General features: G+C 34.6%; 1 pseudogene across 1 annotated transcript in view; it reads right to left on the bottom strand.

The window, feature by feature from the left end:
• Positions 1-25,079, bottom strand: part of LOC148941276 (bifunctional glutamate/proline--tRNA ligase-like) — a 92,327-nt pseudogene that overhangs the window by 48,276 nt on the left and 18,972 nt on the right. The window contains exons 6-8 of the transcript XR_016143260.1: positions 19,917-20,114; positions 17,101-17,173; positions 14,234-14,304 (exon numbers count right to left, since the gene is read on the bottom strand). The product of XR_016143260.1 is annotated as a bifunctional glutamate/proline--tRNA ligase-like (transcript). The remainder of the gene's footprint in view (positions 1-14,233; positions 14,305-17,100; positions 17,174-19,916; positions 20,115-25,079) is intronic.

A 25,079-nucleotide genomic window follows, 5' to 3' on the forward strand; every position in this document is an offset into this window, starting at 1 on the left:
CATAAATCGATTGTGAATCATAGTAACACGATTGGATAAGATAAAAATACGCCACAAAAACAAACCAAATGAATTAAAGAACACTTTTTAACACGTAAGAATTAATCTATATATATATATATATATATACTTAGAACCAAGGGCATATCCAGGATTTTTGTTGGGGGGGGGGCGGGTATTTATTTTAGGGTGTTTCACAAACAAAAAACTTAAAAAATGCATCAAAAACATGTTTAAATGCATTTTTTTTACGTCTTTTATGAGTAAAACAAAAACTTCAGGAGGGGAGACACCATTTATATTTTTTGGAGGGGAAGAGAGGAAATAACTCAGATTTTTCTTGAGGGAGGGGCGAGACCAGTTTTGTCGCTGTCTGATCAATAATTGCTAGACAAGTTCTTAAAATCACTAGAACGTACGGAAAAAAATGAATCACGAAGCGTATTAAAAAACATTATCCCTCGGGCTTAAAAAAGCGAGTAAATTCTACAGAAAGCTTTTGCTGGTAAATTGAATCATTCTGTTAAATGCTCCAGAATGGAACTTTTTTTTTATTTTCGGTTCTGTGCTTTTTACCATTTTTAATTTTGCTTTTTTTACTTTTACTTTTCCTCCTTAAAAAAATTTGAACATAAACATAGCTAGAGGCAGAGACAAAGATAGAGTTAGATATAAACATATAACTCGTCTTTTTTATGGCTTTTTATATATAGTTGCTTTATGGCACTAAGGACACTATTTACACATAGAAACCACAAGTGTCTGAAATAAAATTTCAATTTTTGCAGTCCCAAGTATTTGAAGGAGCTAGCAGCAATTGAATGATTTTATTTATACAATTGCGAGGGCCAATTTAGGTTTTTAGCTGAAATTTAGAAGAAATTTATTATTAAATTATGTCAAAACATAAAAAAATACGAAGACTCCATTTTTAACTTTAGCGCAAAAGTACCTCTTTCTTTGAACACAGATTCGTTCACTACCCTTGTCTGCTCCACTCTACGAAGTAAATAGGTTTAAAATTCTCATATTTTTCCTCCCTAATGTTTTTGAGTCTTCTTTGTCAAACATAAAAGCCTGGAAAGCAAATAATGAAGATGTGTGGATTTATTATGTCTTTTCTCGTGCTTATTTTACATTATTTCTAGCAGATCAAAATTAACAACAAACATATCAATTCTCAAACGGTTCATGGCAGCGAAATACAGGTAAGGAGTGACTAGGCAGAATAGTAACCGAAACTCTAAACATAATTTTGACTACAATATATACATCATACGAATCAGCTTTTTGTGCTAATTCAAAATGTATGAAGTTCATTGAGTTTACCCACCTAAAGCCACGAGCCTGAGAAAATATGCCTGAGTTTCGAGAAAGAGGGAAAACAACTCCAAAAAGTAGTGTAATCTTAACAAAATCCCACAATCAGATTCAGCATATCAGAGAACCCTAATCTTGGAGGTTTCAAGCTCCTATCTAAAAAATGTGAAATTTGTATTTTTTGGCCGAATGATGCATACTTTTTTCTCAGGGTTGATCGTTTCGAACCAATGGTCCTACATGATCAGTAGAGAGCTCTCATTTGATACTGTACACTTGTAACTGAAAGGAACATTTCTCTAGACCACTTATACAATAAAATTAAGCAGGTTTTCGGATGCTTACAAGAGACCATACATTCAGAGCACGCATTCCACCAAGTGTATTCCATGGAGCTCGATTTGCAGGCAATAAGGATCTTATTGAAGGTATTCGTCAATAACTACTATATTTACTATTTATTTGTTAATGTTCAACATCATATAGATCACAAGTACCCGTAACAATAAGTCAAAAACTGATAAAATCAATCAAGTGATGTTACAAATGGGTAGCTGAAGCAAATATTTCTCCAGAGCACTTAGAGCAGATGTTTTGGAAAGCGTACCACGAGTAGCTCGAATTCACAGGCAATGTGCATGTGATTGAAGCTATTCGTCAATGCCTACTTTATTTACTATTTAGTGTCCGTAGCACTGAGTCAATCACTGACCTGAAGAAAATCACGTGATGATAACGGGTAACTGAAACGAGTTTTTCTTTAGAGCATTTTAATGCTAAGATTTGGTAGGTTGCAGATGCTTACAAGGGAACACACATCTTTTTTTATATCTGAAGGCTAGTGAGCAGGTATCATTAGAGATTGCACGTACTAAATAGGTTCTATTAAAATGACATAAATCATATGCATGGGTGCGTGTGCCCTGTTGTGACTCACGGCGCGGGAATCGAGTTGATACTTTCAGGAAAAAGCTGTTATTTTGGAGAGGCGGGGGGGTTAAGGCGACTCAGAGTTTTGCACGTGGACGGAGAAAAAATTTGGTCCTCACAAAAGGATATATGCTACGATATTTTGCTTCTTTTCATGCCGTCGTTCGACAGGATCTTGGCTAGATTTTATATTATTTATTAGTAGACAGTTTCATGTTTCTTTAAATCTTTTTTCTCCCTAGCTATTTCTTTGTCTTTTTTTTGTTTATTTTTATGTCATCGTCCGTCAAGGTCTTTGGCTACTTTTAATATGTTTTGTTGGTAGGATATTTCAACTGTTAGTTTTAGAAACTAAGAACCAAAATCAAAAGAGCCTAAGCGTAATTACTTCACAGAAGTTCAGCAGATACTGAAAAAAGGTCCTTCATTAAAGCGACCTCCTATTAGAATTAAATAATTAATTTTAATTAATGATAATTGCTTGGTGGAACGCACCCAAGATGTTTCAATTTCTGGAGGTCGGGACCTACATTAAACGCCCAGAGGGCATATCCAGGATTTTTGTTCGGGTTTTTTTTTCGGGAGAGGCGGGCGGGGTTGACAAAAAAAAATTAAAAATACATATTTTTCTATATACATTTTTGTTACGTTTTAGTGTAGCGATAGAAATTTTCTTGGAGCGTTTACCTTGAAGACATACAAACTTTTTTCCTATCATCGGGCTATATGCGGATATATAAAATAAAATAAACACAAATAAAAAAGACAATAGAGTTATTGAACTTAGATGCTTAGTTGCACAGCAATGGGTCACTTCAAATGACAATAACGGTGATCGAGATGAAAGAATTCAAGACTTCTGTCTGAATGTTCCTGCTTCAACTTTACGAATATTCCCCAAAAGCACATCTATCCCACTATCAAACATAGCTTTTCACTCCTGCGCTATAAGAACTGGCTCACCATTGATCGACTGGGCTAAGGATGTGTATTCTTCGTCCGATGAATTGTTTTAATTATTTCTGCTGATTCAAAAGCTTACACGGCTCTTATAGTTTAAATGTCCTTATAAAGATCTTACGGGGTATCTTTTTTTATTACTCACTCTCTAAGTAAAATCTAAGGCTTGGATAGAACCGTTATTTTTCTTAGGGTGACTGCACTTTTTATTTTTTCTGATCAATGAATTTTAATTTTTTTAAATATATTTAACTTTATTATAGGAAGCCAGAACTATATTTAAAAAGAAGAAACTTCAGTATTTTAAATATATCGCATTTTGCTCATGGTACATATTACCCTTCCCGACAATTAATGACGTCCCGTCATTAGCAATTGCTCGCCTTTGGGGTTTTTAAATGTTCGCCATTTATTACCTATTTCTTCTACATAATTATTTTATATCTATGTTATGGCTTAACCAGGGGTGCTAAAAATTTTCTCTATTACTTTTCTTGTTTTATTCTACATCCCTATCTAAAATTTCGAAAAAAAGATTTTTTTTTCGATTTTTACAAGGCTAAAAAAGATTTTTTTTCGATTTTTACAAGGCTTTTTTTGATTTTGCTGTCTTTATGACATACTACATTCTATCTACACTACGTTAAATGAATAACATGATAATATTACACCTAATTCTACTTGAAAATCTAGTGGTATAAACATGAATGATTTGCAACATACAATATTGGGTTTATCATATTCACTGGTAACATTAAAACACTTTCACTATTGGGATTTTTGAATTATCAAAGTTATTAGGAAGTAACACATGTAGATTCACATCTATTCATCACCTTCGAGTCCTTAATGTACTCAATCCTTCTGTTGTAAATTATTGTCCTTCACTCTTTTTGTTTTGGTAAAAATTTTGAAGCATTTACGTTATGGTTTCTTCATGGAAATGGTCGAGCCTGATTGTCTTCACACAACAAGTTTTTTCTAATAGTCAATTGGGAAATGATGCTTCCCACTACAGGTGTTGGCGTATTTCTTCTCAGCATATCATTTTTTAGAATTTTTTGAGGCACATAGAGAATGTATTCTCGTGAAAAATTATTCATTTGTGCCTTTTATAAAATTGTTAGCTCATGGCTAGCGTTGATTAGCCTTTGCGGTGATTCCTAGGTTAATCACGGGGTAATTGAAGTTTGGATTTGGAACGGGTTGTCATCAAACTATAGTGATTCTTTTAACATATTGTCTTTAACTTGAACTTCAAACATCTTCAAATATCATTTAACTTCAAATATCGTTATTTATCGTTTATCTTGTTCTGATCGATGGGGATCTCAGAATTAAACTTCAAGTTGTCTTTAACTTTATCTTTAAATATCTTCGAATGTCTTCAATTATATTTTAACTTCAAATATCGTAAAATATCCTTTACCTTCAAATATCATCGCTATACTGTCAAGTGATTCCCGGGTCTATAGTGAGTATCAAAGGCGACATCTATGTTTATATTTTGTACTGACCTACGGTGTTCTCAGCATTTATGTGATTATATAGTTCGTTAAAGCACTGGATACTGAGATTCAAATATAGTGTTACCTGATACGTAATATGGTTCATGGTCGAAGAAACAACGATCAAAGGTAACTCCTGTTTTTGTAGACGAAGTTGGGAGGAAAATTGCCTGGAGTCTATAGTGAGTACTCTTCGTTGGTTGAGATATGATGAAAATAGATGCTACTAGGTTTTATCTGTACTGGGCAGCTCATTGTAATGCTCAATAACCAATGTGTCCATTTACTTCGTTTAATAAAAATAACGAGGCAGAATCAAACGTTCTTTGAGGTAAATACTTATAGTACAAATAAGTCATGCATTGATTGGGTTTTAATAAAACAACATAGTTCCCATTGGGAAATTCAATACATAGAAGTTTCTTCTAAGTTGTTATAGCCTAACGACATCATAAAATATTAATACTTCAACTTTAAGTGTGGTATCTTATTTTACTTTCTAATATATACTACTACATACACTTTATTTTAACTTCTTTCAACACTTAGTTAATTTTACTTTAGATTTAAAATAATCATTTAAACAGAGTTTATGCTACATGGTTAATTTTTTAGGTCTAATTTTACAACATATTTCATGCCTGCATTGTTCACGCACGTTTGTGCTGTTTAAGAATTGCATGTTGCAGCGTTATAACCACAAAGGTTTACGTAAACGATGCTACAATGAGGGAACAAGACATAACAATGACGAGTGGAGACCTCTCCACCCACTTGTTTCCTAATGTCCTCCCTATTTCTTGGCTTAGACCTTCTCATTGGGCTCCGGGTTTAACCTTTGCATTTCAGCTGTTTCCCCGTGTTCTTCACTTGGTTTTCGTCCTATTATTCTTAGGATTTTTCCGTAATTACAAGTCAATAGGGTTCTTATGGTCAGGGAAGTCGCGAATACGAAACATACGGCCAATAGTATGTTCCACCAGGAATTGGTCGAGAACAATCCGTATCTATTATCTACATACGTTAATCTTTGGTCTTCATTTGTAAATAGGGGAATTTGCGAATCAAATGCTTCTCTAATTTTTTTAAGCCTTATTATCCCTTTATTCTTTTCTATTTTTGACCATATCGAGGTTTTTATTTCCTCGTTTTCTATATTGGGAATAGTGTACGACAGGTTGATCGCCTTGAAGTTATTTATTTTGGGACTTATTATCTTTGTGCTCGTGGTAATTAACGGCGTTCGGACAGTTGACTCTTTGGTTACGAGTCGACACCCTTGTTTTATGGTTATCGTACCCACATTTTGTAATAGTAATTCTGTTTCGTAACTCGGGTCTATTCTTTCTGTATTATTATAACAAGACAAAGTTCCGACAGTTTCTCTTGGAACTGAGAATAACCAAAGGTCATTTCTGAGGTGTATGAATATTTCTTGCTTAGTACTTCCTATCACGGCTTCGCATGAATCCGGTGTTTTTTCCAATTGTGAGTTTTTGAAAAATATATTTAACATACATGATCCAGATTTGACACTATATGTGGATAACGTAAGTTGCCATACTAAGCTTTTTAGCGGTACGCATTCTTTTGGGCCTTGTGGATTGGCTAGGGCATATTTTCGTCTATCTTGATCAATAAGCAAGTACACTGCTTTAGGCGTGATAGTCACAAATGAATTCGTCTTCTTTATGTTTGCCGGGAAAGTTAAAATTTGTTACAGGTCGTAAACGGATTGTTGATTTATCAATGGAATTGTTACTACTATAAATAGCTGTTCATTTATTTCCGTGACGTAGACTTTTAATTTAGTATAGTAATGAAATAAATTTGATACTTTTGGTTCTATGGGCAGATGTAAACCAAACGTTAGGTGCGTTTTTATTTTGTCTAGCATATTTTTTAGGCTAGAAGGATCTACTAGGTCGTAGGACAAAGTTCCTCCCGTGAGGGCAAATAGTGCAAACTCGAACTTGCTGACGTATGTCGCCAAATTTAGTAGTGACATGGTAATTGTATCGAGTGAAACCATGGTTATGCTCGCGTCTATTACCACGCGGTCCACTTCGTTCCTTAAGTAATTCATTCCGTTTATATTATTTTAGATTCTCTTAGATATTATATCAATTTCATCTCTCTGGTAATTTCATAAACTGGCTTATATCTCCTGCATGTTAAATGTTACATTCATGGAATTTTTCAACTTCCTTACGATTTCCCTTAGGCTGTTTAGGTCTTATTCTGTTTTTATATCGAAAAGGTGGAAGGCGAGTTCTCCGACGATTGGACTTGTGCCTGTAGCCCTACGGTATTTATTTCTTCGAAAGAATACTTCTAAAATCTTCGTGGTACTTGGTTTTAACTTTTGTACTTGCGTGCTAAATAATGCAAATGGGTCCTTCAATCTTTGTATATATTTTGTTAAGTAGTCTTGATGAATTGAAATTGGTTGTGTATTTTTCTCGTTTAAATTGGGCAACGGTTGTTCTTTGGTCGTCGCGTAAATTCCATCGTAAGGTTTTCATTTCAATGTAGTCAGTAGTTTAGTCAGTAGTCAGTATAGCCCTGTAGTCAGTAGGTTTTGTATCGACTTGGTTTTAGCAAAGTCATTCGCTAAGTATTCCATATTATCCGCCAGTCTTTTCTCTCTGTCTTCCTCAGTGCTTGTTCCAAGTGTCATGTCAATTCCTGTCCTTTTCTCATCAGGGTCATCTATTACGAATTTTGATTTTTGTTTGTGTACAACTGAAGTTGGAAACTCTTTATTATCTTTATTATGCATTATTTTACTGGCCTGTAGCCCTATTTTCGATCTAAGATATAGAAATATATATTCCTCGAGTTCATTCGTGTTTATTTTCTAGTCTTGTTACTTGCTGGAACAAGGTCTCGAAAGGTTTGGGGTCCAATTTCATAAAGATTTTCCATGCGTCATGGCTAACTAGCAATGAATTTTCATGCTTGAATATTACTCCATGTTTTACAATATCTTGGGCCACTGCGTGAACAACGAGGATTAGGATGATATTCTTAGGCCTCATCTTATTGTTTGTTTCTAGAATTAATTTATCATTAATAGTACCCATTTTTTTGCAAAATTCTTTTGTATACTCCTTTGTTATTATTATATATATATTTTTTTCAAAGGCACTTTAATTTTTACTTAGGTTATTTCTTATTATGTAATCATTTTGTGGCATTGACCAAAGAAAACTGTTTTATAGGCGTAAAACAGAATAATTATTTTATGATTAGATAGGTTAGGAAAGTAAAGTTAGGACTTCCGAGCTTGATTCTGGTCGTGATATACCTCTATGACTGGTTGAGATATAACTTTAAAGCGTAGCTAATAATCGCTATACAATTTAATTTTACATTATATTTCTCGAGTAACGAAGACATGAATAAGCAAGCGTGCAGCACATAATTACACTGGTATCCCATTTCATGTGTAGGCCCAAAATAATTTTAATCTGCATTATGACAAAATAGTTTATGTATACGGGGTTAATTTCTTCAACAGTTAACTACTAATAGGTAGTTTTGAGTTTAGAATCTTCTCTTAATTTTCTTGTTTCTATTTTTATGGGCGTCTCTTTTTCTTTGGTAAGTTTTCATACGTTTCAGGAATAGTTTGCTAGCGAGGGATTTGTATTCTTCAGATTCAGCGTCAAATAAAAATTGTTTGTAATATTGAATTTCCGCTAAAGGATGATGTATGCCTTCATATTTGACATATTGGGGATTTTTTTCGAGATTATAGCAAATTTTGGGGGCTCTGCATTTATCAAGGAGTAATAAGTCTGTTTGAGTGGGTCCCTTGCAATAGAAATACTTGATATTGAGGTTCTTTTGTAGACGTTTTATCAATAATTGCCAAGTTGCTTTGCGCTTCTTCTCCTATACTTTGTTTTGACCTCCCCTCTAGCCGGACGATACTTGGGGAAATTTGAAAGAGCTAAACCATACTTATAAGTGTGAGATGCGTACTCTTTAAGCTCGTAGGTTACATCCTATTCCTTCTTATATATTTGATTTCCTTGTTCGTCCACGACTAACATAGCTGCCGAATATATAATGTTTTCCTTCGCGTTCATTATGCTAATGAACTCAGTATCAATTATCGCCTTTCGAATAGGTTTTGATTCCATTGTCATGATCTGAAAATGCTCACGTTTAGGACCTGGGTCGATTTTTTTCATAGAAAATACGAAGGACGAGACTGCCCCCAACAAACCAAACGTTGCTTGTGGGCGAGCTCCTCCCAGACGTCCCACGAAACGTGGTCCGTCTAATTAGGTTTGATTACACAACTTAATACTGAGTAGGGAATGATTTCCATAGTTCATTTGTAGAATATAAGTTGAATTCCATACGATTCCCTATGTATTGTTTTACACCTGGTGTCCAATGACCAAGTACAATAGCAATACGTATAGGATCGATGATATTGTCTTTGAAAACACGGTCGGTAGGGGAGACCGAACCTCCTCTCCCCATGATATAAGTTCCGTTATTGACCTCAATAACTGGGTGCATTATAGGTTGTCCAACTGATTAATTCGCATTTATAGGGGTATAGTTATTTTTTTCGTAAGGTAGCTACCTAGTAGGCAGAATGTGCCACACAGGACCTAAAAATACTATTTGTCACCATCGGTCGACCACGAGCTTCCCACCTTGGGCCTTTCTCTCTGATCGCCGACGTTTTGACATCACTTCTATTATATATTTTTTTTCATTAATATTTACTTGGTTAACTTTACTTGCACACTGTTAAATTTATTATGGTGTTAAATTTATTATCTTTGAAATTTGTCTTTACATTAATTAGGGATATTTCCATCTGTCAGGTTTTTTAACCGTTCTACCTGACTGTGTCGTTATTTTCTCCTCTGTTTCTTGTGGTTTTTTCTTTTTCGGTTTTTCTAGCGAAATAAGGTAAAACTTTTTATATTGTTTTTTCAAATATTATTGCCCTTTTAATTTTATTTGTTTCCCGTGTGCAGCTGCCGAGATCGGTCTTCATTTTCCTATTTCTTTAGCCACTATATGGTCTGATTCGCCGTCAGACTCTTCTGAACTGGTATCCGTCGAATACGGATTAAAAATTTTAGAGGTGGCACTTTTTGAGGTGTCACCTGCCCTTCCTTCGTAAATTTCTACTCCTCTGGAAGAAGGTTTATTCCCTAGGTTCTCGCCTTCAGTTCTATACTCGGGGGATTTGAAAGATTCTTTAGAGTTTTGGAAGGAATTAAGAGTTTTTGCGGGGTTCCTCCATCCTTTGAATGCCATGTCCTCAGGGGGATGGGGCACTCTTTGCACTAGGGTTTCCCTCCATGGAGTCCACTGTTTAGGTTTGACCTTGGGCATAGTGATATCATGATATTGACCGTGCTGGTCATCCTTTGGAGTTTTATTCTTGGGTAATGTACTTTGACTCGTTTTTATGGGAAAATTTTTTAAATCTATAGCCTCTCGTAGGTTTGTATTAGTTAAATTTTTGAGAGGAGCTTTCTTTACAGTAATACCGGGGGTTTCTACAGCTTTGTTTAATTCTTCCTGTAAAGACAGGGGCCTTTCTATCGGTGTTGCAGGGGAAACTATATCGTCTGAAAATCTTTTGGGGGGACATTAGTTCGAAATTCTGTTTGGGAAAAATGGGGTTTTGGAGATATTGTATAACCTAAATCTCCTGTGCTCGCCGATGATTTACTTTTTGGACTTTATGGCGTTTTTTTCAGGAAAGAATCCTGGTATTAGGGATTTTTGCTTAGGAACAACTAGATTTTCCATTGCTAAGAATTCTTCAAAATTTTCCTGATCACTGTCATTCTCAAAATAGTCTTGCTTGAAATTAAAGGGTTTTAGCTCTGCCAGTCTTGACCTAGGGAGCGCATTTTCCAAATCTGATGAAACAGTAGAAGAGAGATGTGATACCCATCTCGATGGAAATTTGGCTCTTTTGATTCAGCTAACATGTGCCTTGTAAGTTCTTCCGCTATCGGGGTTCTTCATTTTAAAAGTATAATCGTTATCGTACTTTTTAACTATTCTGTACGGTCCAGAATATTTATTGAAGTTTTTTTCCTTCCGTTTTTGCCTCGTTCTTTAGGTAAACGAAATCTCCTACTTTGAAATCTATATTCCCCTTAACTTTGGGTTGGTTTTTTAGCTCTTGGTTTATTTTACATTTTTCCAGCTCTTGCCTAACTATTTTATGTTTTCCTCATCCTATTTATGAATTCTTGTTTATTATCTTCTGAGTTGTTATAATACTGCCGAGATTCAATAATCTCATCACACTGGATTTTGAAATCACGACTAAAAAGTAAATAAAATGGATTGTCTTTGATTGATTCGCAATAAGCAGTTTTAATCATTTTAGTTAAATAATGTAAGAATTTGTCCCAGTCGCTCCCATTTTCGTTCATATAAATAATTACAATGTTAAAAAATATTTTATTTCTGTTTTCTATTTTAACATTATCTTGTGGCTGGTACAGGGCTGACACCATTTTCTCTATATTGAGAAAACTCATTAAATCCTTTTTAACTTTTGCCACGAAATTTCCACCGTTGCCATTATAAATTTTATTAGGGACTCCATTTTTTAGAAATAATTTTTATAACGTTATACGTTTGTTATCTGCACATAGATTCTTTAGTACATTTGTAAAGTTAAACCCTGGAATATGGTCTCTAGTCAGCCGCAAGTAAGTACGGCCTCTGCTAGAAACAGGTAAGCCTCCACTTGTCCCGTATAGGTCAAATGAGATAATATCGAAGGGGTACTTTGCTACCGGGACCCTTCCCATTGGAGGATTTGGGTAAGCTGGGGGGATTTTTCTTAAGTTATATGCTTCGCATGTACTTATAAATTCTTTAAATTTTGTCATTGCAGACGGCATGTAAAAATATTGTTTCAATTTATGGAACGTTTTCATTACCCCTAAATGTCCACCTGTATCTGAATGAAAATATTCAAATGCAGGCCCTATTAAGTTTTGTGGTAGCACAGGTATTATTGAGGTTTGGTTTCTGTTTGTCTCAGAAGTCACGATTCTACACAGTATCTCTTCATCAAGATCATAGTAAAAATTATCTATCTCCTTTCTAAGAGTTTTGAATTTATCCGGTAACACATCATCATTCACAAAATAATCAATTAGTGCTACACACATTTCGTCCTTTTTTTTGCTTTCTTTTTATATTTTCCAAAGACAAGGGACAATAGTTAATTTTATTTTCTTTTACTGCGTCTTTGACTTTGTTTTTCTTACACCCATGTTTGCATTAACTTCATTTTCCTCAGCTCCCGACAAAATATTTTCTGGGTATCTACTTAAAAAGTCGCAAGCTGCGTTTTGTTTTCCCTTTAAATGTTCAAATTCGTAATCTAGGTCTTGGATTTTCATAATCCATCTAGCTAGAATGCCTGTGGGGTTTTTAAATGTGTGCAGGTCCTGCAAGCTTTTATGGTCTGATCTTAGAATAAATTTTCTACCAATTAAATCATTTGTAAATTTGTCCAAGTGGTTGATGATAGATAATCATTCTAAATTTGTGGCAGTCTAACTACTTTCGCCTTTTGATAAGGTTTTGCTCGAATAGTATATAGCTTTTTCGATTTGGTTTTGTTTAGGCGTTACCTGTAGAGGATTAGGGTTTTCTACCGGGATTATTTGCGAAAGAATTGCGCCAATGCCTTTTGAACTAGCATCCGTTATAACTAAAAATCCTCCGTTTTTAAAATCAGGGATTGATAATATTGGTTCAAAAGTGAGGGTCTTTTTAAGACGGTCTTGATACGTTTAAGCTTCCTGGAACCAAGTAATATTATGGGAGTTCCCTTTAGTTAATTCCGTGAGGGGTTTCGCAATTTGGGCGTAATTGCGTACGAATTTTCTGAAGTAGCCAGAAAGACCTAAAATTCCCCTTAATTCTTTCATAGTTCTGGGGGGCCTGAAGTTTTCAACACATTTTATTTTATCAAGGTCTGGGGATATCTCTCTTTTGGTTACTAATACTACTAAACACTTAATCTGGGGTGTAAATTAATTTACCTTCTCGGGCCGGCATTTTAAATTGCCTAGCCTGAGATTCTCAAACACCATAGCTAACGTTGCTAAGTGTTGTTCAGTGTTTTCCCCCCCGCATATAATATCATCAACAAAATGAATTATATTCTTTAATCCTCTTAACAGGTGCAATAGGGGTCTACATAGCGCGCTTGAACTTGTTTTCAGTCCAAATGGTACTCTTAAGTACTCATATGAACCACACTCAGATGCTGAAAATGCAGTTTTATGGACATCCTTATCGGATATTTTCACTTGGTGATAGCCTTGGGTAAGGTCGAAAGAAGTAAAAATTTTGTTTTTGCTTGAAATTGAGTCAAGAATTTCATCTATTCTTGGTAGAGGAAATTTATCGCTAACTACTTGTTTGTTGAGGGCCCTATAATCTACTACTAGTCTAATATATCCATTCTTTTTTTTTACTCAGATCAATGGTGCATTATACGGACTTATACATGGGCGTATAATTTCGTTTTTTTCTAATTCATGGATTTTATTTTTTAACCACTCTTTGTGCTTATATGGCACACGATATGGCTGTTTTGCAACGGGATTACCAGTCGTTAAAAATGAACGTTCATAAAATGGTATTATCCCAAAGTCATCTTCAGATGCAGAGAAAACATTCTTAAAATTCCATAATAATTCGCATAGTTTTTTCTTAAGTTCCAAGTCCGTAATATGATCCATATTAAATTTGTTTAAAAATTGTGATTTAGTTAAAGAATATTACTCATTTGAATTTTTAATACCGTTAAATAGGTTTCTTTTAAAATCTTACCATCTTTTTAAATCCTTCTCCGTTAAAACTTGGATTTGAACTAGACACGTCCCCTTTTTAATTGTAATTGTATCATTTCCGTGATTGTTAGTTACCCAAATGAAACCTTCCCCTTTGTTATAAGATATAATCTGCTCATTGCATAGCATATTCTCGGGTATTTCAGATAGGGCTGCCAAGCATATTTCTGATTTGCTAATCACTGGCTCAGTCAATTGTGATATTTGAATTTTTTGCGTCGTTTTGGGAGGGTCTTTTGTTTTCCTTATCGCGAATCCGTAATATTTCTCTTTATTTTCATTGTTTATTAGATTCATACTGGCGCTATGCTGCGCCATTGCTGCATCTTGGGGCGTCAAGTTGGGTTTTATTATGTTCTTCCATAATTCCGCTATTTTCTTAATTTCGTTTGACCTGTATTGTCGCATATCTCCTATTTTTATTTTTGCAGATTCAATACTTTTATTATTTAAATTTACTTCATTTCTGCAGTGTCTTTCAGGGTAATTGAACAAATTTCCAATTATGCCATGTCTTTGCGAGACATGAGGTTCAAAATATTGCGACATTATACCACCAGAAATTTTGTTTACTGTTACGTTGTCTTCGCAACCTCTGTTACGACTTCTTTGGGTATAAATTTCTTCCCTTACCTTAGTTGGGTAGACATGCCTCTTATTTGATACTTTTAATAGTATTCTATTAGACGTTAGAAAATTTACGCCTATAACAGCTTCATATTAGAAGTTATTGCATATAATAAAATTTGTCATAAAGGTTCTATTGTCTCTTTTTACGTTTAGGCAAATTGACCCTTTTGCATTTAATTTATGACCTGTCACGCTCGTTAAATTGGGATTATAGTGTTCCTCTGTCGCCTAAAATGCAGAGGCAACATATTAAATACGCAAAAGTTTATGATACTAATTGTTGCACCTGAGTCAATCAAAGCCTTAAAATAAACATTTTCTACACAAAAATCATTAAATATAGGTAACTTGTTATTAATATCACTACAAGACGGCACTAATATTGTCTTGGACCTATCAAATATTCCTGGCACCCTCTGGGTCCAATTTATATTTCTGAGGGGCCTGAACGTTTCCCTGAGAATTTATTTCATGTGTCGGTGCCTGTAATAGATATTCAGACGTATTAGGTTTCGTAGGCATATTTAATTGATTTACGTCTGTCTGTCTTCTCCATGTATTATTATGGTAACGTGGATATCTCGTGTCAGCGCCGTTTGCTGGCGCTGATTGCAAATGCCGTTGGTTTACAAAATTTTCATTTCTTGTTGGCGAATTTTAATGATTTCAGTAAGGTATTCTTGCATTATATTGGCCTTGGTAAGTATTTGGATTTTCAAATCGGTAATTAATTTGTCTGTTGGGGGGGGGGGTTATACAGATTTTTTTGGTACGCATTGTAAGGTACTGATAGGTTCAATCCCCCCTGGCTATAGCCTGTTGCACGACCGGTGCTAAAATTTGTTCTTCCGAACAAATGGTTGCCGTAATTTTGCGTATTACCGACAGCAATTCTTGGTACGCGATTGGGGACATAATGGCACTCTCTCGCGATATGGCCAACACGATTACAATTATAGCACCTTATTATTGTAGGGTTACTTCCATAATTAGATTGTTTAATAGGCTGAAAACGTACTGTTTTCTGCCTAGCGGGTTCTGGCGTTTTATTTCTTTGTGGCACTGGGGAGTTATCCCTTGAAAAGAAATTGGGGGATGCCTGATCGCCCTTGAAGATTAGGTTCGCGTTTGAATCGCCTAGGCTATTTATTTTTGCTTTACTACGATTAGCGACCAACGTATCAACTTCGATCAATCGCTCTACCTCCTGAACTGCAAGATCCAACGTCTGAATATTTTTGGATATTACCACTCTATATAGTTTTGGGGGTAGCCCTTGCAAAAAGGTATTTAGTATGACTTTTTCATACAGTTGTCCCGAACCACTTCCGTATTTTGCCTCTACAGAAATGCGTATATTATCAAGATATTCCCTTATATTCTGTGAAAAGTCGAAGCTCACTACTCCGTGTTTTAATTTATTTATGGAACTGGTGTCTATAAACCTATCTTTAAATGCTTTTAACAAGTTATCAACCGTATTTATTGGCAAGTTGCCGTTATTGCCTATGGTATCTTCAATCTGTTTTAGAAAGGTTAAGGCCTGGCCTTTTAATCGTAGTAGGAGCATGTCTTTTAACGCTCCAACGTCTGTTTTTGTTAGTTGTACGAACTGGGTCAATTGGATATTAAATTCGTCAATATCTGATTGACCATTGTACTCTGGTATAGAATTTGCTATTTCTAAATTTTTCGCGACTAACTTCTGCACTATTAATAAATCATTCATTTCGTCCATTTTTTTTTCATTTTTTTTCGTTTTAATCAATGAAATAAAACTAAAAATAAATTGTTTTTTTTTACTTATCCTATTTTGGGGGAGGCTATTATCTCCTATGTGATATAAGGGTATTCCTGTCGTAGCTTAGCGGCAATAGGCCTAATCACTTGGCTTATATGTCTGTATCTCTCCAATAATTAAATATAAATTAAAAAGTCTTCATAGCCTAATTTGTTCGCATTTTTCTACTAATTTCAAACTCACGCCATTTGTAGCGATAGAAAATTTCTTCGGGTGTTTACCTTGGAGACTTGCAAACTTTTTATCTATTATCAGGCTAAATTCAGACATATAAAATGAAATAAACACAGATAAAAAAGGCAATAGATTTATTGAACTTACATGCTTAGGTGCACAGCAATGGGTCACTTCAAACGACAATAACGGTGACCGAGATGAAAGAGTTTAAGACTTCTATCTGAATGGTCCTGCTTCAACTTTACGAATAATCTCCAAAAGCACTTCTACCCCACTATCAAACATAGCTCTTCAGTCCTGCGCTATAAGAACTGGCTCACCATTGATCGAGTGGGCCAAGGATGTGTATTCTTCGTCCAATAAATTGTTTTAATTATTTCTGCTGATTCAAAAGTTTAAACGGCTCTTATAGTTTCAATGTCCTTATAAAGCTTTTATCGGGCATCTTTTTTTATTACTCACTCTCTAAGCAAAATCTAAGGCTTGGATAGCGCCGTTCTTTTTCTTAGGGTGACTGCACTTTTTATCTTTGCTGATTAAGGACTTTTCATTTTTGAAAATAGATTTAACTTAATTAGAGGAAGCCGGAATTATCTTTAAAAAGAAGGAACTTTGGTATTTTAAATATATCGCATTTTGCTCATGGTACATTAGCAAGCCGGAAAAGAATTTCAGGGGAGAACCCCCCTCCCCCCACCCCTGAATACGACCTTGACACCCAATGAATCAAAAAACCAGCTACTTTAGTACAACCAAACTGACATACAACTTAAAAGGAAGAATAAAAAAGTAAAACTTGAGCGCTACTGGGACACTAAAATTTTAAATGGGATGCCAAAAAATGCTTCCTCTACACACTTCTAGAGCAATTCAGACACAAATAAAATGCTACTTCCGTCAGCAAGAACGATGGTTCCTGAAGGCGCAGTGGTTCCTGAACTGGGTTTTTCTGATTTAACTTGACCCTAAAAAATTCAAAGAAGTCTCTTAGACGCAGTTGAAGGGAGGGTGCGATTTCCGTCCCTGAATTTTGAAAAAATACATTTTTTGAGCCCTAAAAAACCTTTTTGATATTTTCATTGAAAAAAAATGCCCTCAGCAAAATATTTTGAAAAATAGATTTCGCCCCCCTCCCTCAGATTTTCGTGAACTAACACCCATACAAAAGAACCTGATCTTCAATCAATAAAAATTTCGAAACTTACACTAGACAAGACAACTGTTTGAAATAAAATGAGCTAATACCTTTAGTACTGACGGTACTTTTACTTTCGTTAAGATTAAAGTACCCGCCCATCAGCTCAATATATATATATATATATATATATATATATATATATATATATATATATATATATATATATATATATATATATATATATATATATATATATATATATATATATATATATATATATATATATATATATATATATATATATATATATATATATATATATATATATATATATATATATATATATGTCTTGTAGTATTTATTTTTCAATCTTGATAGGGGTTTTTGAAAACCCATGCTTTTAATCTAATTATTAGTACATCACCCACACTGAAAAACACTAAATTACAGTAATAGAATCATTTGTTTGTGCTAATTTTGAACATCAAATAATACGATCCATTGTAAACGCCACTATGGGTACACAAAAATGGATTTAATGGACTCAGGATCTTTTACCAGACCCAGCCCACCTCCGATCAATAAGATAAACCCAGTACTATCGTATCGCTCAAACTCCACTGCTCTTTCACCTTCCTTGGGGGTTGACCCCTCCCCTATCTACTGGAATATCCAGCAAGAACGCAAAAAGGTATTGCACATATATTACTGGGAGGTATTGTGGTGTAAAAATGAAACTACAAAAAAATACATCAATTTACCAAAACGAGACAAATTTTTCTTTAGGATTTTTTTTTTTTCGTGCGTGTATTTTAATAAAGTTTCTAATTTTTTAAATTTTTTATTTCGTAGTATTTAAATTAATATATTCTAATATATTTACAAAAATGTTCATAAAATTATGGAAGTTATGAAAAAAATAGCTTTAAATTTTGTATCCAAGGCAAGTTTCTGTCAAACATTATACATTTTCCTTCAAAACAATACACGTGAGCCAAAGAACTATGGGTCGATTGAAAGAGACCATTTATCAATTCAAAGATTACAATTCATATTTTTTTTTTTTTACATTTAAATTTTACAGTGTTTTTACTTTTGTATTAAAAACGTTTTTTAATTATATAAATAATGACAGAATTATCAAGTGAAATTTATTGCATAGCAATGAAAGAATTTTCAGTATCATCTATGCAATCAGGCAATATTTCTATCCCTTTCACCGGTCATATCAGACACAATCCCATTTGCTAGGATTCAATCGCTCCTTATGCATTTTATTTGCACCTCATGCTGTTTATTCTGCATTGCACGTCATTCTGTTTGCTCCTCATGCATTTTATTTGCACCTCATGTTGTTTATTCTACATTGCACCTCATTTTGTTTGCTTTTCATGCATTTTATTTGCACCTCATGCTGTTTATTCTGCACTACACCTCATTCTGTTTGCTCCTCATGCATTTTATTTGCACCTCATGCTGTTTATTCTGCATTGCACCTCATTATGTTTGCTCCTCATGCATTTTATTTGCACCTCATGCTGTTTATTCTGCATTGCACCTCATTCTGTTTGCTCCTCATGCATTTTATTTGCACCTCATGCTGTTTATTCTGCATTGCACCTCATTATGTTTGCTCCTCATGCATTTTATTTGTACCTCATGCTGTTTATTCTGCATTGCACCCTGGCTTGATGAACGACGGGTAATGAGTGATGAACAAAAGTTCGCCATTGTTTTTTTTTCTGGTGTGTCTTTCATCTTCTCTCTTCCCCCCTCTCTCTCCCTCTGCATTCTCGGCGATACATTCTTGTGTGTGTGTGGGGGGGGGATACAGGAACATAATTTGCTATGGGGCAGGCGGGACTGCCCCTTTCAGACCTCAGCTTGCCCCCAAACCCCAGTTTGCCCCTCTCCCTACCTGAAATTTAGTATCTTCAATAATCTTTTCAAAACTAAGATACGCCTGCATAATTAAAGCATCAACAGAAACGGATCAGTTTTCTTTAGTATATATTTACCTTTATAGCACTATATAGTATATTTATGCTACCAAATGGCTTATATTTCAGTTTTTATTGTCATTTTCATTTGATTCGGGAAAATTGGCCCCCACTTTGTCCCCCCAATATTTTGACAAAGTTACGCCACTGAAGATATGAAGGTGTCACTTTTTTCCATTGAACTAAAAAACTTTGAATTCACTTAATTATTTTTAGCTTTACGTTTTTATGAATCAGAGGCCATTACTGAAAACTGAATCCTCCTTAGTGTCGGAGGATAAAACAATAAGACCTCTTTACTGTCCGCGCTGCCCCCCCCCCCTAAACACCCTCTCTGAGTCAGCCATATAGTTAAAAATTCGCAACTCATTCAAAGCATACGTTAAATAGGACTGGCGAAAATATGAATGGAGACTGAACTGCCGTCCCACCTAAATCTAACAAAGTCACATCGCCAGCGGAATGTTTAAAAAAGATTATTCACATATAATGTTGAACCTCTAACAATCGGCAGGGCTAACTGTTTTCCAACCAAGCAAGGTCAGAACTCACAAAGGAAAACAAACAAACCTGGGTTTGGGGTTTAGTAGCTACAGGAGCTGGCTTCCCATCTGGAATCTTGAACAGCAGTACTGGGTGTTCAACTGATGTTAAAGGACTAACATGCAATGGCTCGTCACAAATGTATAGACCCTTGCGCAGAATTTGAACTATGTCACCTTTCTTTAAGTTATTGAGTTCGGGATCACCAAGGAGCTGCTTTTCAAACTAGATAACAAAAAAAAATTAACAACGACCCTGACTAATAACTTAAAAACATTACAAGAAATAAAGAAACAAAAAAAAAACCTAATTTAGATGCTGTTTAATCAAGTTATGTCCCCCTTATCCACTCCTAGATATAGATATCCCCTTTGCTCCTAGAAATGTAATTGACTAAAGAAATTGTAAATTTAAAGCCTGAGAAATACATTAGATCTAGAAAGAAAAAGTTACTCCTAGTTTTGTCTTTTGACCTTTCGGACAGTGATCACGTTTTAATATCTAAGTGCTGCTCTTTAAGCACACTTCAAAACACTTAAAGTTACAACACAAAGAGTAAGAGTGACTTAGAAGAGGGGAAGTGGCGCTAGATTCAACAAAAAACTATCAACACCGTCTATCGTTTGGCGACGCTTGACATTCTTTCAATGTAATAATAAGATTAATTGAGATTTGTGAAATTAGTGTAATAATGTCTGATCCGAGTTCCTGACAGAAAAAGGATTTTGAAGCTTGAAAAAATGCCAAGTGTCACCAAAGCCTAGATGACATTGATAGTTTTTTTTTTTTTTTTTTGCGACACTAGCACCAGTTCCCAGTCTTATAAGTTACCCATATTCTTTTCTACAGCCTTTGAAAGATTCCTCTTATTGATCAGCCTGTTCTTTTGCTCATTCGATTTCTCTACCCCCTTCCTGTTTCTCTTCCTCTTCAGGAAGAGTTCCCCTCCCGAGGGAGAGAACCTTCCTTCCTCTTCCTTATCAGGAAGAGAGAGAATAATCTTCTTCTTCCTGTTCAAAGTTTCGGGTAAACAAATAACTACTCCCTTCTACTTTTTTTATGAGCTTTTTTTATTGCAGCTCGTTTTACATGATAAAAAAAAAAAAAAAAATTTAAATCCCTATTCTAGTAAGACTGAAATCCTTAGCTTTGTTCACTTGTATAATTGCAAAAATGAAAATTTTTGTTGTCAGGATGCGCGCTAAGTATTGCTTATACAAAAAGTATGACATTTCGGTCCAGAAAACTATGTCCCCTTTCTTTAATATCTTAAGTTTGGGATCGTCAGGCAGCTGCTTTTCGAAATAGAAAACAAAAAGAACTATGACAGCGACTCTGAATGAAAAAATTCCAAGTCTTACCATCCCCCCTCCCCCCAAAAAAAAAAAACAAAAACAACAAAGTTTCTAAGAGGGGGGATGGACTAAAGAACGAGAAAGGTTTTTTTTCAAGCTTGTTTTGCTTTTAAAGATTATAACAGCAACCGTGAAAAATAACTTAATAACACAATGATAAACAAAGAAATAAAAAGAAATCCAATATAGATGTTGTTACATTAAGTTAGGTAGATTAAACAGATAGTAAAAAAAAAAATGGTTCTCTTTCAGAACAAAAGTCAAAATTTTTGGTTTCATTATAATCAACTTAAAGTAAGGAGAAAGTATCCTAATCCTGCCCAAATAAAAAAAAAAGTTATTTCCAGAGAGCGGTGAGGGACTAAGGTCCACGCACAGCTTTTTTTGGGCTTGTTGTCACTTTTAAAAACTATAACATGAACCCTGGCAAATAACTGAACCATATTATATACAATAAAAAAATATAACGAAACCAAATGAAGATGCTGTTAAATCAAGTTAAGTAGATTAAGCATATAATGCAAAACCCGGGCTCTCTTCCACTACAAAAAAGTCAAAATTTTTGTTATCATTCAATAAAAGATCATCAATTTAATGTCGGACAAAATTATAATAATCCTGCCCAAATGAAAAAAAAGTTGTTTATAGAGAGTGATGAGGGACTAAGGTCCAAGAAGAGTTTTTTTAGGGCTTTTTCTCACTTTTAAAAACTATAACATGAACCCTGACAAATAACTAAACCCAATTATAAAAAACAAAAAGAAATATAATAAAACCAAATGTAGATACTTTTAAATCAAGTTAAGTATATTAATCATATAGTAAAAAAAATAACGCTCTCTTCCACTACAAAAAAGTCAGAATTTCTGGTATCATTCAATAAAATATCATTAATTTAAAGTCGGGAAAAAAGTATCACAATCTTGCCCAAATGAAAAAAAAGTTATTTCCAGAGAATGGTGAGGGACTAAGGTCCAATAATAGTTTTTTTCGGGCTTGTTCTCACTTTTCAAAACTACAACATGAACCCTGACAAATAACTGAAACATATTATAAAAAATAGAGAAATATAATGAAACCAAATGTAGATGCTGTTAAATCAAGTTAAGTGTATTAAGCATATAGTAAAAAAATAGGGCTCTCTTCCACTACAGAAGTCAGAATTTACGGTATCATTCAATAAAAGATCATCAATTTAAAGTCGGGAAAAAAGTATCATAATCTTGCCCAAATGAAAAAAAGCATTTCCAGAGAAGAAGGAGGAGCTAAGGTCGAAGAAGTTTTTCAAGCCAGTTGTTGCTTTTCAAACAAGAAAAACGAAACAGAAACATGACTGCAACTCTAATTAACAATCTAATAATGGCATGAGCAGACATCCTTTTATTGAATTTAACCTGTAACAATTTGTTGTTGTTTTTTTTTTTGTTTTTTTTTTTCCAACTATAACACAGGGAAAAAACATATGGTCTCTAAAAGGCCTTTAAAAAGGGTTTGATCTCTATCATAGTATCTTTGATATCTATCTGTATCAATTTTTACCTTTGTCAATTTTCTCCCCTTCCTTTTCTACCTAAAATAATGATGGCATTAGTTTATAAATAACTAGAAAGCATGGGTTTTTTCAAGTTTTAATCTATCCATAAAGCTTTTATTAAATTCAATGTTATTATACCCCACGCGGTGCTAATGTTGTATTAATTTTCTATTTTCTTTACAATTTCCTTGGTGTTTATAGCCGTTTTCCAGTTCGCTTTTTAATATTATAAGGAATTTATACAAGTATATTTCAGTTATGCAATCTATACTTCAAACGGCGTATTTATTTTAACAAAAAGTTTGGGATTTACATAGTGACGATAGTGCGCAGCTGAATAAAAAAAGTGACAGTGACAGAAGACAGTGAATAACTGTCTTATTCGCCGTTTTTACAAATTTCGCTATTATCTTATCTTCTTTTGTACGATTGAAAGGTATTCGTCATTAGATATTTTATTAAGAGTTTAAGCAAAAGAAACCCAAAAACTTGGTAGAATATGGGAAGAAAACATATTTTGGAATAACTTACTGACAAAATTCAATTTCTCATCTATTTCTCCTATTCCAAAAATAAAAAGTCTATTTTTGTATTTTTCTTGAAAAAAAAATACAGATGTTAGGTTTGGGCAAAAGACAGTCGGGCTGTCTTACACAGTCCGAATTAGAGACATAGACATAGACTCGTTTCCCTTACTTTCATCAATCCAAGGATTGCTTGACCACCCAAAAACAGAGAAAAAAAAATCAGTACAGATATCCTGGACAAAATTGTAATGTTAAAAGTCACTAAGTCTTATAAGCATTCACGGAAAAACAGTAATATTCACGGTATAATGATAAATTACCAAAAATTAGAAACTGTAACTGGAGGAAGACGTGTTTTAGTCAAAGAACTTGTCTTTAAAACGGCCACGGAACAACAATGGTGTTTCCCACTATATTTATTCCATACTTTAAACCAGGGTAGTAAAATTTTAAAAAGATGACCATGCTTTGGTCAAAGAACAGTCATGGAACTGTTTTTTAAAATGGCAACGGAACAATAGCGATGTTCACTACTATATTTATGTAATAATTTAAGCCAGAGTGGTAAAATTAAAAATACGGGAGATTTTTAGTCCCTGAACAGTCACGAAACTGTTCTTTACATCGACCACGGAATAATAGTGGTGTTTCCCAATATATTTATTGAATACTTTAAACCAGGTCGGTAAAATATAAAAGATCTGTGAGTTCCGTCCGAACAGTCACGGAACTGTCCTTTAAATCGACCACGGAACAATAGTGGTTTTTGCCACTAAATTTATGTAATACTTTAAACCATGGTATTAAAATTAGAAGATGGATACGCTTTGGTTACAGAACAGTCACGGAACTGTTCTTTCAACGGTTAGAGAGAAAAAATCGTGCTCAACGGTATTGGTTGTGGAGGCCGGTGAAGTTAAGTCTCAAAAACAGCCCTCGTGCATAAAAATCATTTGTCCAGTACATTACGATTATATGCGGATCATATGTTATATTACGATTATACGTTATTTTATGATACATTACGCCTCGTCCAATGCATCAAAAAAATTACTCTCGGAAAAAATAATCTTTTCCTAAGGGATGAGGACTGTATGCGCAACCAAGGAAAAAGACCAAATATTACAAGACATTACTTTATGATACTTGACGATTCGTTTAATACTACTACTACTACTAACAACTCATCGCAGCACCAAGCCGCCTGAGGCCAACACAGCTACGCAGGATCCTCCTCCGCCCCAGTCTATTCAAAGCCTTTCTTTTTATACCCGCCCACGACGTTCCCATTTCCTTTAAATCTTTCTTTATGACGTTCTCCCACCCCAGACGGGGACAACCTGCTTTCCGTTTAGCCCTAGATGGTTGGCCGAAAAGAACAACCTTCGGCAATCTCTCATCCTTCATCCGCACAACGTGCCCTAGCCACCTCAACCTTTCTTTCATTACAGCCCTAGAGAGCGGGACTGAACCACATTTTTTGTACAACCTACTGTATGAAATACGGTCAGTCAGCCGGGTACCCAGAACAATCCGTAGGCAATTTCTCTGGAAAACATCTAGCAAATCCTCATCCACTTTTCGAATCGTCCATGCTTCAGAGCCATATTTGACCACTGTCATCACTGTAGCTTCTAATATTCTAATCTTGGTTTGCAGACTTATCTTCCTATTCTTCCAGACATTTTTAACAGTGAAAAAACACCCTGAGCCTTGGCTATTCTACTTTTAACATCTTCACTACTTCCACCATCTATACTATTAATACTACCAA

Source organism: Artemia sp. Qi Xiang Cuo, chromosome 18, assembly GCF_049724085.1.
Source record: "Artemia sp. Qi Xiang Cuo chromosome 18, ASM4972408v1, whole genome shotgun sequence".
NCBI classification, from domain to species: domain Eukaryota; kingdom Metazoa; phylum Arthropoda; class Branchiopoda; order Anostraca; family Artemiidae; genus Artemia; species Artemia sp. Qi Xiang Cuo.